This window comes from Cervus canadensis, chromosome 18, assembly GCF_019320065.1.
Source record: "Cervus canadensis isolate Bull #8, Minnesota chromosome 18, ASM1932006v1, whole genome shotgun sequence".
NCBI lineage: Eukaryota > Metazoa > Chordata > Mammalia > Artiodactyla > Cervidae > Cervus > Cervus canadensis.
The window spans coordinates 13,191,568-13,207,788 of NC_057403.1; the positions used below are offsets into that span (position 1 = coordinate 13,191,568).

A 16,221-nucleotide genomic window follows, 5' to 3' on the forward strand; every position below is an offset into this window, starting at 1 on the left:
AGTGTGTCAGCAGCTCTCAACCTGATCAGTTATGGTCTCCACTGCCGGGAGCTGCACACGAGATCGCACCCATGACAAGGTCAGGAGGGAGAAAACCTGATGGGCAAGGCGGATCAGGTTTTCAGGGATTCCGAAAAGCTGCCCCCGGCGCTCACCTTAAAGATGATATCTGTCTTTCTGCTGCTTGCTTCAATAGACTACTCCCTCATTTCTGTGACACGGGTAGAAGGCCTTCCCCGATCTCTTTCTGAATAAGAATCAATTTAGAACTTTAATCAATAAGTTTCCCGGGCGATGGTATTTTATGAGATTATAAAGGGTGAAAGGAGTGTTTTAATTTAAACTCTTTTGCTGGTATTTTAGTTTGTTAGGCAAATGCGTTTATGCCCTTGGTACTAATATGCATGATTGCTTATAATACCCTAATCATAAAACAGCATGAAGAACCTGATCACATAAAGGCCCTAGTAGGCACAGAGCTCTTTGGGGGTGAGGAAGCCCTATGAGAGAACATAATAATATTATTCTAAAAGTGGTTATAGTTAAAGATTTAGAAAAATAAGAGTTTAAAATTGTTAATTTTAACCAAGAATGCTAAACAGGGGCTGCCTCACTGAAGCTGCAGAGTCTTCGTGTGGTAAACCTTTTAGATAAATTTAACTGATAACTTCTGCAAAAGGACTGACCTTTGTGTTCATTAAAGAATAGATTACGGAAAACAGCTTTGCATTCACCTAGGTCATAAAATGTCAATAGGCCCCAAGGCCAGAAGGTAATGTACAAGACCCTCATAAACAAAGAAGTATGCAGAAAACACCCTGGTTTTGTGAAGAACAAGCTGATGTAATGTTAAACTATCTTCCCCTTAGAAATGTACTAATTTAGGGTATAAAAGCCACGGTAAAAAATAAAGCATTGCCAGAATCTGCCAGACCCTGCCAGACCCTGCAAACACCCCCGTCTGGTCATTCTCTCTCTCTCTCTCTCTCCCTCACAGACTTGGCCCTATCAAGGCTGGTCTCACGTGTCTTCTCTCTCTCTCTCGCCAACGCCGTTCATCCTGAGGGTATCCCCTGGATCCTGCCGAGGCTGGACCCCAGCACTCCACTTCCCAGGACGTACCAAAGGATCCAGGAGAGATGCTAGCAGTGGATAAAGTAAAGAGGCCATGCAAGACCAGCAGAGGTCTGAACCAAGTTCCCCAGGCACCGATGCAGTTTTTCTCTGCTCCCCCTCATCAAGGCATGGTGTTTATGCATGAATGGAGACCCATTTAATCCTCAATATATTTCCCCCTCCATCCACATATACCTGGAATGGAATCCTCAAGAAGACACGACACTTCTATTTCTGAACTGTGGAACGTCTTGTTCATAAAACACTAACAGAGGAATAGCACACGTTTAACGTGCTCCCTAAAATTCTCCTCTTGTCCACCCCCCCATCCTTCCCCAAAGACCCTGGTGGAGGGAGGATAAGCATCTCCCTTAAGCATGGGGTCAAGTCACTCTGTCTCCCTTTGTCCAATTTAGAAATTCCCAGTCCCAGAGATGAGAAACTCAATGCCCTCTCTGGTTCTAATATAGACCATGACCTCAAATGCTGACATGATAGCAATGTTGAGTGAAGGAGTCTTTGGGGCCTAGAAAAGAGAACAACAGTCTCAAAGGCCCCTTGCTGAATCATCTAACTTCGGAGAAAACAAAGCATAACTTTGGTTCCATCCTGATGCTCCAGGCCAGTTGCATCTATCTGGGACTTATCTCCCCCTGTCCGGAAACCTACCACCCCCTACACCCGCCCAGAAGACTTATCACCCCCTGCCGAACTACAAGTGTCATCCCAACAAAAGAATACTCAAAATATCCTGCCTGATTGACGTTTACCTTATCACTTCCACAACCTCCCTATAAGTATGAAGCCTCCCTGATCCCTTTCAGTGCTCAGCCTAGTCGTTAGGCCGACTGTCGCCCCTCCTTGCCTGAATAAACGTAACCTACTTCTCTTGAAGTCGTCTTTCCTTTTCTGCCTCGCCAGAACTATGTCTTACATTGAGGAGCCCAAAGTCACAGAGCTGGGAGGTGGTAGAACCAACACTCACACAGGAATCCTGTGTCTATCTCAGAAATTTGCTGAGATAGGAGACTGTCTTGCTTACCTTCTGTGGTGTGTGGATCCATGGGTGATGGGCAAGGACTTGTAGTGGATCCTAAGGGAAAAAAGACAGAAGGGGTGAGCAAGTAACCTTCCTCATACCCACTGAGGGAGGACTATTCTTTCTGGAAGGTTGACCTCCTGCCTGTCTTTGACTCTGTCTTTTCTCAGAGCACTGATGGGGGAGGGGAGATCTTCTGGTCCCTCCACGAGTGTGCATTGAGCAGACGTTCCAACCTGGAGAAGAGGTGGTGGAAGGAGGCAAAAGATATGCCTGGCAATGAAAGACAGCTGTTAGCAAGAGACAATCGCTCTGCTCCAGGAATGAGTATCCATGCTCCTTAATTGGAAAATCACCTGTATGCCAGAGGCGCTTCTGGGAAAACATTAAGAGCAAGGGGCCAGTGCAATCTCCAATTCTCCCAAATCCGCCCAGCCTCTACTCCTCCTGGGTCTATCCTGACCCTTTTCTTTTTGTCTGGATGGACAGGACGCTGATGAGGAGCATCCATACAGGAGGTGGAAGGGGGTTGAGATGCCATCATCCATCACTCTTCCTCTCTGGTTCTCATTGCCTCCATTTCTCCAGAAGTCCTAAGGTTCCCTGACAGCATCACAGGGCCCTTGAGATAGAGCCCAGTGATAGAGTAAGATGTTATGGAAAAAGCCAAATGGACTTTTTGGCCACACAAAGTGATTTAGTGTACTGTAAAGCACGGGACTCTTCATGGGTTATCCAGACAAGAACACTGGAGTGGGTTGCCATCTCCTCCTAGGGGACCATGTTTTGTCAAAACTCTTCACTATGACTGGTCTGTCTTGGGTGGCTCTGCGTGACATGGCTCGTATCTTCATTGAGTAACACAAGCCCCTTTACCAGGACAAGGCTGTGATCCACGAAGGGGAGATAGTGAAGCACAGAGGAGTCTGTCGTGCTGCAGTCCAGGGGGTCGAAAAGATTTGGACACAACATAGCGACTGAAGAGCAACAAGAAAGCTGGGCCAGGAAGAGGGTCCTCACCTGTGACACACAGGACCAGGGGGTTGCTGGGGTCTGACCACGTGTAGAGAGAGCAAGTGAAGGAGCCGTAGCACCTGTAGGCCCCGCTGTGGGCTGGGGTCCCACGACCCAGAGGGAACTCAGCCTGGAGTGCTCTGGGGGGGCCCTGCCCTCCAGCGAGCGGGCGCCCAAGGTTCTCCCCCTCCCTGAGCAGATGGAACTGGTCAAAGGGGCCCTCGGAGCTGCAGATCAAGGTCACGTTCTCTCCTGACCTCACCATGGGCCCCCCGTGGGCTGAGAGCGAGAGTTTCTTGGTCAGACCTGGAAGGAGGAGACCTTGATCTTAGAGTATGGAGTAACTCTAGTGCTAAACGGAGGACTAAAGCCCGAGGTGTGCAACAAGAGAAGCGCTGCATGAGAAGCCCGCCCACCACCAGGAGAGAAAGCCCCACAGCAAGGAATACCCAGCACAGGGGAAAATTCAAATATAACTTTAAATATGGAGTGTCACTTAATATCCCTTTTTAAAAAAGGAATATATGTATATGAATAGCTGAATCACTATGCAGTATAACAGGAATAAACAACATCTTAAATCAACTAAACTTCAACAAAAATGAATGAGAAAAATTAGATTTAAAAAATCAAAGAGATATGGAGTTCTCTTGAAAAACGGAACCTAGTAGCTACTACTAGGACCTTCAGAAAACATGTATTGACCCAGAAGCAGACATTATGGAGTGGAAATTTCCACACTCTCACAGGCTCTTCGACCACCTCATTCTTTTTTTTTTTTTTTTAATTTTTTTTTTTCCCAGTGGGTTTTGTCATACATTGATATGAATCAGCCATGGATTTACATGTATTCCCAATCCCGATCCCCCCTCCCACCTCCCTCTCCACCCGATTCCTCTGGGTCTTCCCAGTGCACCAGGCCCGAGCACTTGTCTCATGCATCCCACCTGGGCTGGTGATCTGTTTCACCATAGATAGTATACATGCTGTTCTTTTGAAATATCCCACCCTCACATTCTCCCACAAAGTTCAAAAGTCTGTTCTGTATTTCTGTGTCTTTTTTCTGTTTTGCATATAGGGTTATCGTTATCACCTTTCTAAATTCCATATATATGTGTTAGTATGCTGTAATGTTCTTTATCTTTCTGGCTTACTTCACTCTGTATAATGGGCTCCAGCTTCATCCATCTCATTAGGACTGGTTCAAATGAATTCTTTTTAATGGCTGAGTAATATTCCATGGTGTATATGTACCACAGCTTCCTTATCCATTCATCTGCTGATGGGCATCTAGGTTGCTTCCATGTCCTGGCTATTATAAACAGTGCTGCGATGAACATTGGGGTGCACGTGTCTCTTTCAGATCTGGTTTCCTCAGTGTGTATGCCCAGAAGTGGGATTGCTGGGTCATATGGCAGTTCTATTTCCAGTTTTTTAAGGAATCTCCACACTGTTTTCCATAGTGGCTGTACTAGTTTGCATTCCCACCAACAGTGTAAGAGGGTTCCCTTTTCTCCACACCCTCTCCAGCATTTATTGCTTGTAGACTTTTGGATAGCAGCCATCCTGACTGGCGTGTAATGGTACCTCATTGTGGTTTTGATTTGCATTTCTCTAATAATGAGTGATGTTGAGCATCTTTTCATGTGTTTGTTAGCCATCTGTATGTCTTCTTTGGAGAAATGTCTGTTTAGTTCTTTGGCCCATTTTTTGATTGGGTCATTTATTTTTCTGGAATTGAGCTGCAGGAGTTGCTTGTATATTTTTGAGATTAATCCTTTGTCTGTTTCTTCATTTGCTATTATTTTCTCCCAATCTGAGGGCTGTCTTTTCACCTTACTTATAGTTTCCTTTGTAGCGCAAAAGCTTTTAAGTTTCATTAGGTCCCATTTGTTTAGTTTTGCTTTTATTTCCAATATTCTGGGAGGTGGGTCATAGCGCCTCATTCTTGAGGGATTGTTCAGGGCTGCGCTGCCCACCCCCAGAGGCTGGAAGGGACCCCCTAGTGGAAAGGGTTTGCAGGGACCACTCCCCTCTCTTTGTGCAGAAGGACACCTTAAACCACAAGGCTGAGCAACTTCAAGGTGTCGACCTCCGTCCTGACCACCCAGGGGCCAGACTGCAAGGGCGTCTGGTACCACAGTGCTCCTGGCAGAGGAAGGGAGCTCTGACATGAAGGCGGGAAGCCAGCCCCTTAACCAACCATCGTTGGCTGCCTGAGCCGGGAACTGGCTGGGTCCCTGCTCTGGTACATCTTTATCCATTGCTCGTTCTTTCGTGTTCTTGCTGCTTCACTCTGTCACCGGCTGTGTCTTCTCTTTAGCACATGGCAGGTGCTCTGTTCTCTTTTCCTTCCGTGTTCACACCTCCTCTCTCTCTGGTTTGTTCCCTTTCCCGAGTGTGGGAGCATCTCTGCACGCCTGTCATTCTCTCCCGGTACTGATGCTGGACTGGACACCAGACCTTCTGTGACACAGACAGCAGAGGGGACTGGTCTGGACACACTCACCTGTCATGATGATGTCCACGGGGTCGCTGGGGGCTGACCACTCATGGGGGAGCGGCTGACAGAGCCGTAGCGTCTCTAGATGCCTGCTCTCGCCAAAGTCATGGGGCGAATGGAGAAGTCAGCTAGGTCATGCCCACCAATGACCATCTCTCCAAGTCTCTGGAAATGTCCTGTGCTGTTTTCCTGGTGCAGGATAAACTTGTCAAACAACAGCGGTGAGTGACAGTGGATGGTCACATTCCCTCCCGCCTTCATGAGGGGGCCTGGGTGGGCTGAGAAGGCGGGTTTTGTGAGCACACCTAGGAGCAATGAGGGTGTGAGCTTCAGTGAGTTACCCCACCTCAGCGCTTCCCCTGAGGGCTGAAGGTGTGAAAAACCTCCCCATGAACCAGCAAAGCCAATTACCCTTCCTGTGTGTTCTGTAGCATTCTCTTTAGCCTTGTTCTCGGGCTCGAGTTTATGCTTTTCTGTTTCTCTTGCTCAAGACCTCCAGCCTGGTCTGTGCTTATTCTAAGCTTTTTAGCTATTGGATCTTCTCTCAGCTTCATGCACGCATGCTCAGTCACTTTACTCGTGTCTGACTCTGTGGGACCCCATGGAGTATAGCCTGCCAGGCTCCTCTGTCCATGGGATTCCCCAGGCGAGAATACTGGAGTGGGTTGCCATGCTCTCAGCTTCATCCCATCCCTAATATGCACGGTGGCTAGGATGGTTCTGAGGATGCATACCCTGACTCCGTTTACACTCTTCTCCTATTACGTGGATGATGACTTGCAGGAGATTGGGACAGAGGTGGAGAATAAAAGGAACATTTCTCATATGTGACCCCCACCTCATGCCTCTGGAGACATACCTGGGCTGACTTCATCTTAACTGGGACTCCACCCCCTTCATAGGGGACTACAACTCCCGACTGGGTGGCAGGTGTTGGATCAGGGTTCTTCCCATACTCCCTGCTGGCAGGCAGTGGCTTCAACCTGTCTAACTAATGCCTGGCGAGGCTCCTCCTTCCTGAGTCAGACACCCCATCCCTCTATTCAATATCCTGAGTTTAAACTCTGAGACTGTGTTCTCTTTCCCTTGTTTGCTCCTAGCTAGGAAACCTGCCTAAGCCTTAGGTGCACTGACATGTGGACCTAGGGTCGGATAGCCTGCAGGCTCGGCCATCCCAGGCTGGGCTGGACCCCTCCTACCTGTGACCACAATCTGCAAGGAGTCACTGTGTGTGGACCAGTAGGCTCCAGAACACGTGTAGGACCCGGCATGTTCTCTGGTCATTGGGCCAAGGGTGAAGGTGTTGACATGATGTCCCTGGAGCTCAGGCAAGCTGGTCCCATCTGTTTTGAGCAGTCTGAATATCTTAAGTGGAGAATTGGAGTGACACCGAAGAGTTACAGTCTGTCCTAAGGGAACCATGGGGCTTGGCCAGGCTGACAAATAGGGCTTGTCATATTCACCTAGGACAGAAGGAGACACAGGCTTTGAGAAGAAAATAGGAGCGGTCCCCTCTCCCCACTGCCCTCATGGGCACTTCCCCTTTAATTCTTCCACCTGTCCACCCCTAAAGTGCATCACCCTGATACTCAAGACACCTGGGGCTTGGGGACACACAGAGACACAGTCAACCCAGGACAGACATCATGGAGATTCCCAGGAGAAGAGCAACTCCATGGGTTGAGAAAAAATGTCATAAAACTTTCTCTCAAAACACAAAATACTGGGGATTCCTGGGTGGTGCAGTGGTTAGGACTTGGAACTTTCTCTGTCAAGGGACCAGGTTGAATCCATGATCAGTAAACTAAGATCTGCAAGTTGCATGATGCAGACAAAAGAAAACACCACAAGAAAACTGATGCATGGAAAAGAAGTGAAAGGACTTCCCTGTTGTGTTTGTTGCAGCTCCAATGGTAAAGAATCTTCCTGCAAGGCAGGAGAGCAGGGTTCAGTCCCTGAGTTGGCAAGATCCCCTGGACAAGGAAATGGTAACCCCCTCCAGTATTCTTGCCTGGGGAACCCCATGGACAGAGGAGCCTGGTGAGCTACAGTCCATGGGGTTGCAAAGAGTCGGGCTCGACAGAGTGACTAACAGTAACACAACTAAGAAGAGTAAAGGCCACCTGACTGAAAAGAAGGAAGGAAACCATGAACCCTGCTCCTTTGTTAGCTAGCCTCCATCAAATGTGGGACCAGGTCCAGGTGGCCCTGCCTGATGCCCAGCCCCTCCCCTGGGGTCAGGTCTAGTGGGCGGTCCTGCAGATGCTGTTGTGAAGGGTCGGTTGGTGAGGCCACCTTGTTGGAGAGGGGTCTGTGGGCTGCAGCCCCTCGCTCCCTCTCATGATAGAAATGGCACTCAGGGGGCCCAGCTCTCAGCTCCCAGATTTCATACTGTCCCTTCAGGTTCAGAGCCACAGCTGGGCTAACCTCTGGGGAGAGTGAAGATGAGTATCAAGGACAAATGGAGGACCTGAAATCCACAGGGCATGTGGCTCTCAGTGTACTGACAGGGGTCTCACCCTGCCCCCCTGTGTCATCTGCCTCAGCCCCGACTGCTCTGCTTAACACAGAAATAAGGGATGGGGAGGACTCACCCACAGCTGCCCAGATCCTCAGACTCACACAGAATCCTAGAAGGAAAAGCCCGTCAGAGATGGCTTGTCCCGATGGACCCCGTGCTCCTTGCACCCTCATCCAGGGAACCTGGTCAGTGGCGTGAAGACCCCCAAGTTCCACCATAACCCTCTCCTACCGTGTCTTTCCAGACTCACTGAGACTCAGGAGGCTGAGGAGTGTGGGCCACATGGCTCTGCTTCTGTGAGGCAGGAGGCAGGACTGAGCAAAGCTGACGTAGTCACTGGATCCAGAAGGCGGGTGGTGTTGCAGGTACAGTCAGCCTGGTGCAGGTCACAGGGGAAGATGGGCAGCCTCCTCTCACGCCAGGGGTGGAAGTCTGTCTGAGCCTCGTCACTGAGGTCACTTCATGTCCTGAGCGTCAATTTTGTTTCCCTGAACACTATAAACGTAGGAGGATTTGAACAGGTCTTGCTGCCTTCAGGAAACAGAAACAGTGATTCGGTGTATAGCATGCAGGATGCTTTCCCCAAGCTCGTGATAAATGTCATTAACCTTAACTCTTTGCAGAAGAGAAATCACATGTACCCACCTGGTATCTCAGGCTCAGTGCAGGTTGCCAATTAAAGAGTCATTAATAGAGACTTTGATTCTGCATTCTTATAAGAGGAACAGTCATGCATATTATGGCTCTTTGAAAATATTAAAAAATTCTATATTGTAATATATGTGATTAAGAGACTAATTGTGTTAGCTTCACCTGTACAACAAAATGATTCAGTTATTCATATACATGCATCTATTGCTTTCAAATTCTTTTCCCAATTAGGTAGTTACAGAATATTAAGTAGAATTCTCTGTTATAACAGTAGGTCCTTGTTGGTCATCCATCTTAAATATAGCCTTGTGTATATGTCAATCCCAAACTTCCAATCTAACCTCCCTCTGACACTATCCTCCCTGGTATCCATAAGTTCATTCTCTGTGAATCTGTTTTATAAATTAGTTCATTTTGTTAGAAGTCACAAATAAGCGAAATCATGTGATTTGTCTTTCTCTGACTCTTCTTCATCTGACATTCTTTCGTGACTGTGAGTGGAAACTTTGCACACACAACACCCTTTCTGTCTCTCTCTCTTGCTCCCTTTCCAATCCAAGAACCACACATGTACACAAAGATAATGTGTGTAAAGATGACTTTGGTGTTTTTTTGGGAGGGGGATTTGTTCTGCCTGAAAAGGTGGACAACCTTGCTTACTACATACTCAGATGAACACAAAATATGTCAAGTAGAGACTTCCAAACTCCAGAATGCTTGAGTGAGAGGCGTGTCCACAACAATCAATTCCAAACAGGGACAAAATGGCCCAGCTGTTTCCGGACTCCAAGAGCAGACATACACCCAAATCAGCTGTTATTCATAGACAGGAAAGAACCTCAGTAAGGGCAGTGATTCCACACCATTTTGCTTGGGTCGGGGGTTGTTAACATTACTGATGCTCCCTAAATAATAAATCTAATCTCCTCTTGATCATTATGTATGTAAAAGACTAACAATACCGTCACTCTTCTTAAAATTTCCTTTTATTTACTTAATATCATGTTTCAGAGTTGATCTATATTTTTTGTCATTTCAGTGTGTGCATCTTTACTGCCATATATTATTTCATTGCAGTATATAAACCACAAATTTTAAAATTAAAAAAAAATTTCAAGTGTATTTCATTTCTGTGGTACAGCAAGTTGATTCAGCTTGACATATATATTTTTTCCATTATCATTTATGGAAAGATCCTGAATAGAAGTCCCTGTGCCATGCTGTAGGACCTCAATGTTAATCCATTTTATGTAAAAATAGGTTTCATCTGCTAATCCCAAGTTCCAAATCCTTCCCTCCCCCTTGGGAACCACAAGCCTGTTCTCTATGTCTGCGAGTCTGTTCCTCTTTCATTGATGTGTCCTTTTAGATTTCACAGATGGGTGATATCACATGAACATTGTCTACCTCTTTCTGTCTACTTCACTTAATATGATAATTCCAGGTCCATCCATGCTGCTGCAAATGGCATTATGTCATTTTTTAAATCTGAGTGGTATTCCATTCTCTGTGTGTATAAGCATATCCATTTTATTTATTCATTCATCTGTCGATGGACATTTAGGCTGTTCCCATGTCTTGGCTATTGTAAGTTTTGCTGCTCTGAACACTGGGGTGCATGAATCTTTTCAAGGTATAGTTTTATTCCAGATATATGCTCGGGACTGGAATTGTTGGATAATATGGAAACTCTGTTTTTACTTTCTTGAGGAACTTCCATACTGTTTTACACAGTGGCTGCACCAGTTTACACTCCCCCAACTGTGTAAGAGGGTTTCCCACTTCTCCACATGCTCTCCAGCATCTATTGTTCATCAACTGTTTAATGATGGCCATTCTGATCGGTATGAGGTGGTACCTCATCGCAGTGTCAAATGGCCTTTCTCTACTAATGAGCAATGCTGAGCATCTTTCCATATGCCTGTTGGCCATCTGCATATCTTCCTTTAAACCACAGATATCAATTGTGAGAGTGACATCTACGGATTTTGTCTAAAATGAACGACACCTCTGCTGATGTCTCATGAATGTGCTCTGAGTCCAACCTCAGGTTGTTGTCAAGGGAAGGAGTGATGAGGACTTCAGGAAAGGAATAGTGACTTTATCTGGAAAGCCAGCAGACCAATGAGATGGCGAACTTGTGCCCCAAAGAATCATATTACCTGAGTTAGGTGGGCTTTTTGGGGAGTGAGAGGGATGGTCAAACAGTGTTTAGTGAATGTAGAATAACGCTAGCCCATTGGCATGAAAATTCCAAGGAGAAGAGAGAACATTACAGATGAAACACACACCTGTGAACTCACAGTTTCATACTTACATCACACACAAACACACACAGACACACACACACACTAAAAGAGGAGGAGGTGTAGCTGGCTGTTGCAATGCTTTAATTAATTCACTAATGGCTGTACTGGGCACAGGCTTTCTCTAGTTGCAGGAAGGGAGGCCTCCTATTTGCTGTGGTGCAGGGTCTTCTCATCACCGTGGCTTCTCTTGTTGTGGAGCACCCGCTCTAGGCACATGGGCTTGTGGCCCACGGGCTTAACTGCCCGAGGCATGAGGAATCTTCCCAGTCCCAGGATCAGGCCCCTGTCCCCCACATCTGCAGGCAGATTCCCAACCACTGGACCATCAGGGAAGTCCTGTTGCAAACTTTTTTTCTCCTTAATTTATTTATTTTTAATTTAAGGAAAACTGCAATATTGTTAGTTTCTGCCATACATCAACATGGATCAGCCATAGTTATCGTTACGTCCCCTCCACTGTGGAAAACTTTTAATCTTGGAATCCTTTGTTCTTAAAGCTGTCCGTGCAGGTCTGGTCATACTCTCCCTCTAAGCCCCTGACAAGACAACAGGTTTTGTCTGTTCTGCCACTTTTTACCTCTTTACGAAAGGGAAAGTGTAATACCTGTCAAGTTCAGAGCCTTGAGAATAGTCTTAGTCCCTCAGTCATGTCTGACTCTTTGTGATTCCACAGGCTGCAACCCGCCAGGTTCCTCTGTCCATGGGGATTCTCCAGGCAAGACTACTGGGGTGGGTTGCCATTTCCTTGTCCAGGGGATCTTCCCAACCGAGGGCTCGAGCTCAGGTCTCCCGCCTTGCAGGAGGATTCTCTATCATCTGAGTCACCAGGGAAGCCCAGCAGTAGATAATGTGATTCAATATTTCCTCCCACAATTCACGTTGCCACTGTTTTCCATTTACTTTTAACATGGACCTGGTTCGATTTTGGCATCATGCTTTCACTGCCAATGTAGCAGAGCCCTAAGGTGGAATATACCATAAATTTAAAAATAGAAGTGTGAATAGAAGTGCTAGGTTTCTAATTAAAAAAGATGTGCAACAAGCAGCAAAGATTTACTGTGTAGCACGGGGAACCACAGTCAATATGTTGCAATAACCTAAAATGGAAAATAATCTGAAAAATAATGTATGCATATTTGTATAACTGAAGATCACCTTGCAGTGCACCTGAAACACTGTAAGTCAACCAGACTTCAATAAAGTATATACATTATGAGATTAGAAAATGTAACCAGTAAAATAAATAAATTTTAAATAAAACGAAAGAAAACTAATTCGCTCAGTCGTGTCTGACTCTCTGCACCTAATGGACTGTAGGCTGGCAGGCCCCAATGTCCACGGGATTTTCCAGGCAGGAATACTGGAATGAGTCGCCATTTCCTTCTCCAAATAGTGCAAGCCGACTGCAGCATACTCCCTGATGGTCTGTGTACTCACGCTCACACTCCAACTCTGCACACGGTATATTCACATGGGCACCTTGAGTGGCGCAAAAGAGTCTCAGCCCACATGGTGAGTTTCTGGAAAGTCCCTGGAAGGAAGTCAGAGGCTGAGCCCAGGACCTCCCCACCCCTCACTCCCCGGCTCAGCTCAGGAGCCCTTCCAGGCTTCACCACCATCACTCTAGGATCCCAGTGCCCCCACCTCCTCCCCCACCGATTCCTGGGACTGAAGTGAGACATGGGGACCCAGGAGCCCTGGGAAGCCTCACCTGCAGGGTTCGGGGTCCTCTGGCCCAGACTCAGCCCTGGAAGTGACAGTTTGCCAGTGAAAGCCTGGGCTCATTCTCTCTCCATCAGGATCCCTGGTCCCTCCAGCACCCTGAGCCCTGACATTCCTGTGAACTGGGGGTGAGGGTGGGCGTCCCTTGCCCTCCTGCAGTCCCCTCCTGCCCTCCACAACTGGCCGAGGCAGAGAAGCGGAGAGAGGATGGAAGGCATGTCTGCAGCTCTGAGCGCCTAGACAGCCCAACCCCACCCTGTACAGGTGAGGACACCACGGGGCCCTTGAGGACAAACAGCATGTGGTCCCTGGGGGGTTGCTGCCACCCCTTGGGGTTCCCATGGCCGTGGACCCACAGCAAGGTGGCAGCCCCTCCCTGGACCTGGCTCTGATGTCTCCAGGCAGGGCTCAGGAGGCCTCTCAGCCCAGACCTGAGGTCTCAGCTCTTTCTCTTTATGCTAGGTCTAACTGCCTGTTCTATAGGGTGGGACCCAGGTTCTCGTCCTGATTCAGCCCCAGGCAGTTTGGTTCCAGCTAGGATTCAGAAATTTATTTTCCCAGGCCCCTTCAGAAAATTACTTTGCATCTTAGGTCAGTTAATAAATTACTGCAGAGCACCTACTCTGTCCCAGGCATTGGTGTCACACAGCAGAAATACACCCATGACCCAGATAAACCCATCTTCTGTAGATCCTTGAAGAACTGAGATTCTGCAGAATGCAGGCATCAAATGCTAATATTCAATTATTTTTTTAAAAGAAGAATTATGAGAATACCTGGGGTCTATATCTACACTGTAAACATCTAAAAAAATGAAGCTCATGAATTCTAGTCCAAGGACTTTATGGCAGAAAAAAAAAAGTGGGAAAAACTGAAACAGTGACAGATTTTCTTTTCTTGGGCTCCAAAATTACTGCAGATAGTAACTGCAGCCATGAAATTAAAAGACCTTTCTCTTTGGAAGAAAAGCTGTGACAAACCTCGACACTGTATTAGAAATCACTGTTCCAACAGAGGTCCTTATAGTCAAAGCTATGGTTTCCTAGTAGGCATATACGGATGTGAGAGTTGGACGTAAAGAAGGCCAAGCACTGAAGAACATGCTTTTAGACTGTGGTGCTGGAGAAGATTCTTGAGAGTCGCTTGGACAGCAAGGAGATCAAACCCATCAATCCTAAAGGAAATCAACCCTGAGAGTATTCATTGGTAGACCTGACGGTGAAGCTGAAGCTGCAATAATTTGACCACATGATGCAAAGAACTGAGTAATGGAAAAGACCCTGACGCTGGGAAAGATTCAGGCAAGAGAAGAGGGCGACAGAGGATGAGATGGTTGGATGGCATGATTGACTCAATGGACTTGAGTTTGAGCAAACTCTGGGAGATAATGAAGGACAGATAAGCCTGGCGAGGTGCAGTCCATGGTCACAAAAGTCACACATGACTTAGTGACTGAACAACAATGGCTACACTGTGCTTGTGGGAAGAGGCTGCTTGAGGAGGTGTGGACACCATGCGGGAGGAGCGAGTACATTCTAGAGAGAAAAGAACATTCCCTAGACCCTGGGACACAGGCACTCTCTGGGAGGATGGGGAGTTGGTGGTGGGCATGTACAGTGCTGTCCACTGTTCAAGGATGATGGTTTAATTTTTAAGAAAAATGGAATATACAAGCAAAAGACTATGATAAGAAAACTTTATGAAGGTCACATTATATTAGCCACTGCAGAGAAAAGTGAAATGAGTGTATAAATGTAATTTTTTTTTAATTAAAAAAGAATAATTCTTGACCTTCAATTATTCCAACATGGGCATGTCAACCAGCATTCTAAATGATTTACATGGATTTTTCTTATGAAAATTGCCCCTTAATAATGCAAAAACCCATTAACTAGTGATGGAAATGACAGAGTCTACCTTTGCATCTACTTTTGATTGGGAGGAGAAAAGGAACTTTTTGAACTGAGTGTTCTCAGAAGAGCTGAGATGAGAGAGCACACAAATGTTAAATGGCCTATTTTCTGCACGTTTGCATGTGTGTGTGTGTGTGTGTGGTGTAACTGCAGCAGTATCATTAGGAGGGAAGAAAAGGTGAGACCTGAGATTGGGGAGTGGGGGTCACCTCTGGAGGAGCATGAGCAGGCTGGAATTCAAGTAGAAGAGTTTGGAGATTGCCCTGAAGATGTGGGCATCATGGAAAGATTCGGGGCAGAAAGCATATTCTGAAATGTGAGTTAGAAAGATGAAATGTGGAGGGCGGACTGGAGATGGGAGTGTGGGTCTGAGCTCAGAACCCAGGGAGGTTATGGCTGGGATCCAGGTGTGGCTGTGGGCTGGACTATGTGGATGGAGAGGACAGGATGTGTCACGGGCACCCTGGAGGGTGAATTCTTTTACTGCGTGATTGAATACAAGATGTAAGAGTCGAAGAGTGGAGTGTGACCTTCACTCCCTGCCTTGGTTGGGTGGAGGCACCAGCGATGCCCTCGGAGACCTGGTGAACCGCGGGGCAGGGGAGATTTGCAAAGTATAGTCTGCTCTCACAAGAGAGCACAGCTCTTCCTTCCGGGCCCAGAAGGCAGGCTTTACTTCTCCCAGGGACAGGCCAGGGTGTGTAAGAAGCAGGATGTGTCTCTGTCCCCTTGAGGTGAAGCATGTGAGTCATTTCTGTCCCTTCAAAGCATCCTTTGATGCTGCATGTTGCTCTCCTCTTCATCCAACAGAGACTCCAGGATTCAGACTAGAATGGTCCTCATCAGAGATCCTGATCAAGGACAGACCCATATATTAATACATGTGATATACTTGCATGAAGCAAAATACAAATAAGACAGGAAGTAGCCTGCTAAAGTCATCAACCACCTCAGGAAGTGGTATAGCCACCACTGAAATCTATTGATCTATCTATCTACATATCATCATGGAGAATGAAATGCAATGTGAAGTGAAAGTGAAGTCACTCAGTTGTGTCCAGCTCCTTGCGACCCCATGGACTGTAGCCAACCAGGCTCCTCCGTCCCTGGGAATTTCTGGGCAAGAATATTGGAGTGGGTTACCCTTTTCTTCTTCAGGAGATCTTCCCCACTCAGGGATTGAACCCTGGTCTCTCGCATTGTAGACAGATGCTTTACTGTCTGAGCCACCAGGGAGGTCACCACTCCAATATTCTTGCTTGGAGAACCCCATGGAAAGAGGATCCTATAACATTTCAGTCCAAAGGGTCGCAAGGAGCTGGACATGACCAAGCAACTGAGCACATATATTATCTATCTATCCAGTTTCATTGAGTTATAATTGACATACAGCCCTGTGGTGTCCAAGCTAGTGACCTGACTTATATATATTA

At 46.9% G+C, this 16,221-nt stretch overlaps 1 pseudogene; it reads right to left on the reverse strand.

Annotated features, from left to right (window-relative positions):
* The window catches only part of LOC122420922, a 28,351-nt pseudogene extending 19,874 nt beyond the window's left edge, over positions 1-8,477 (reverse strand).
* Positions 8,478-16,221: the final 7,744 nt, after the last annotated feature.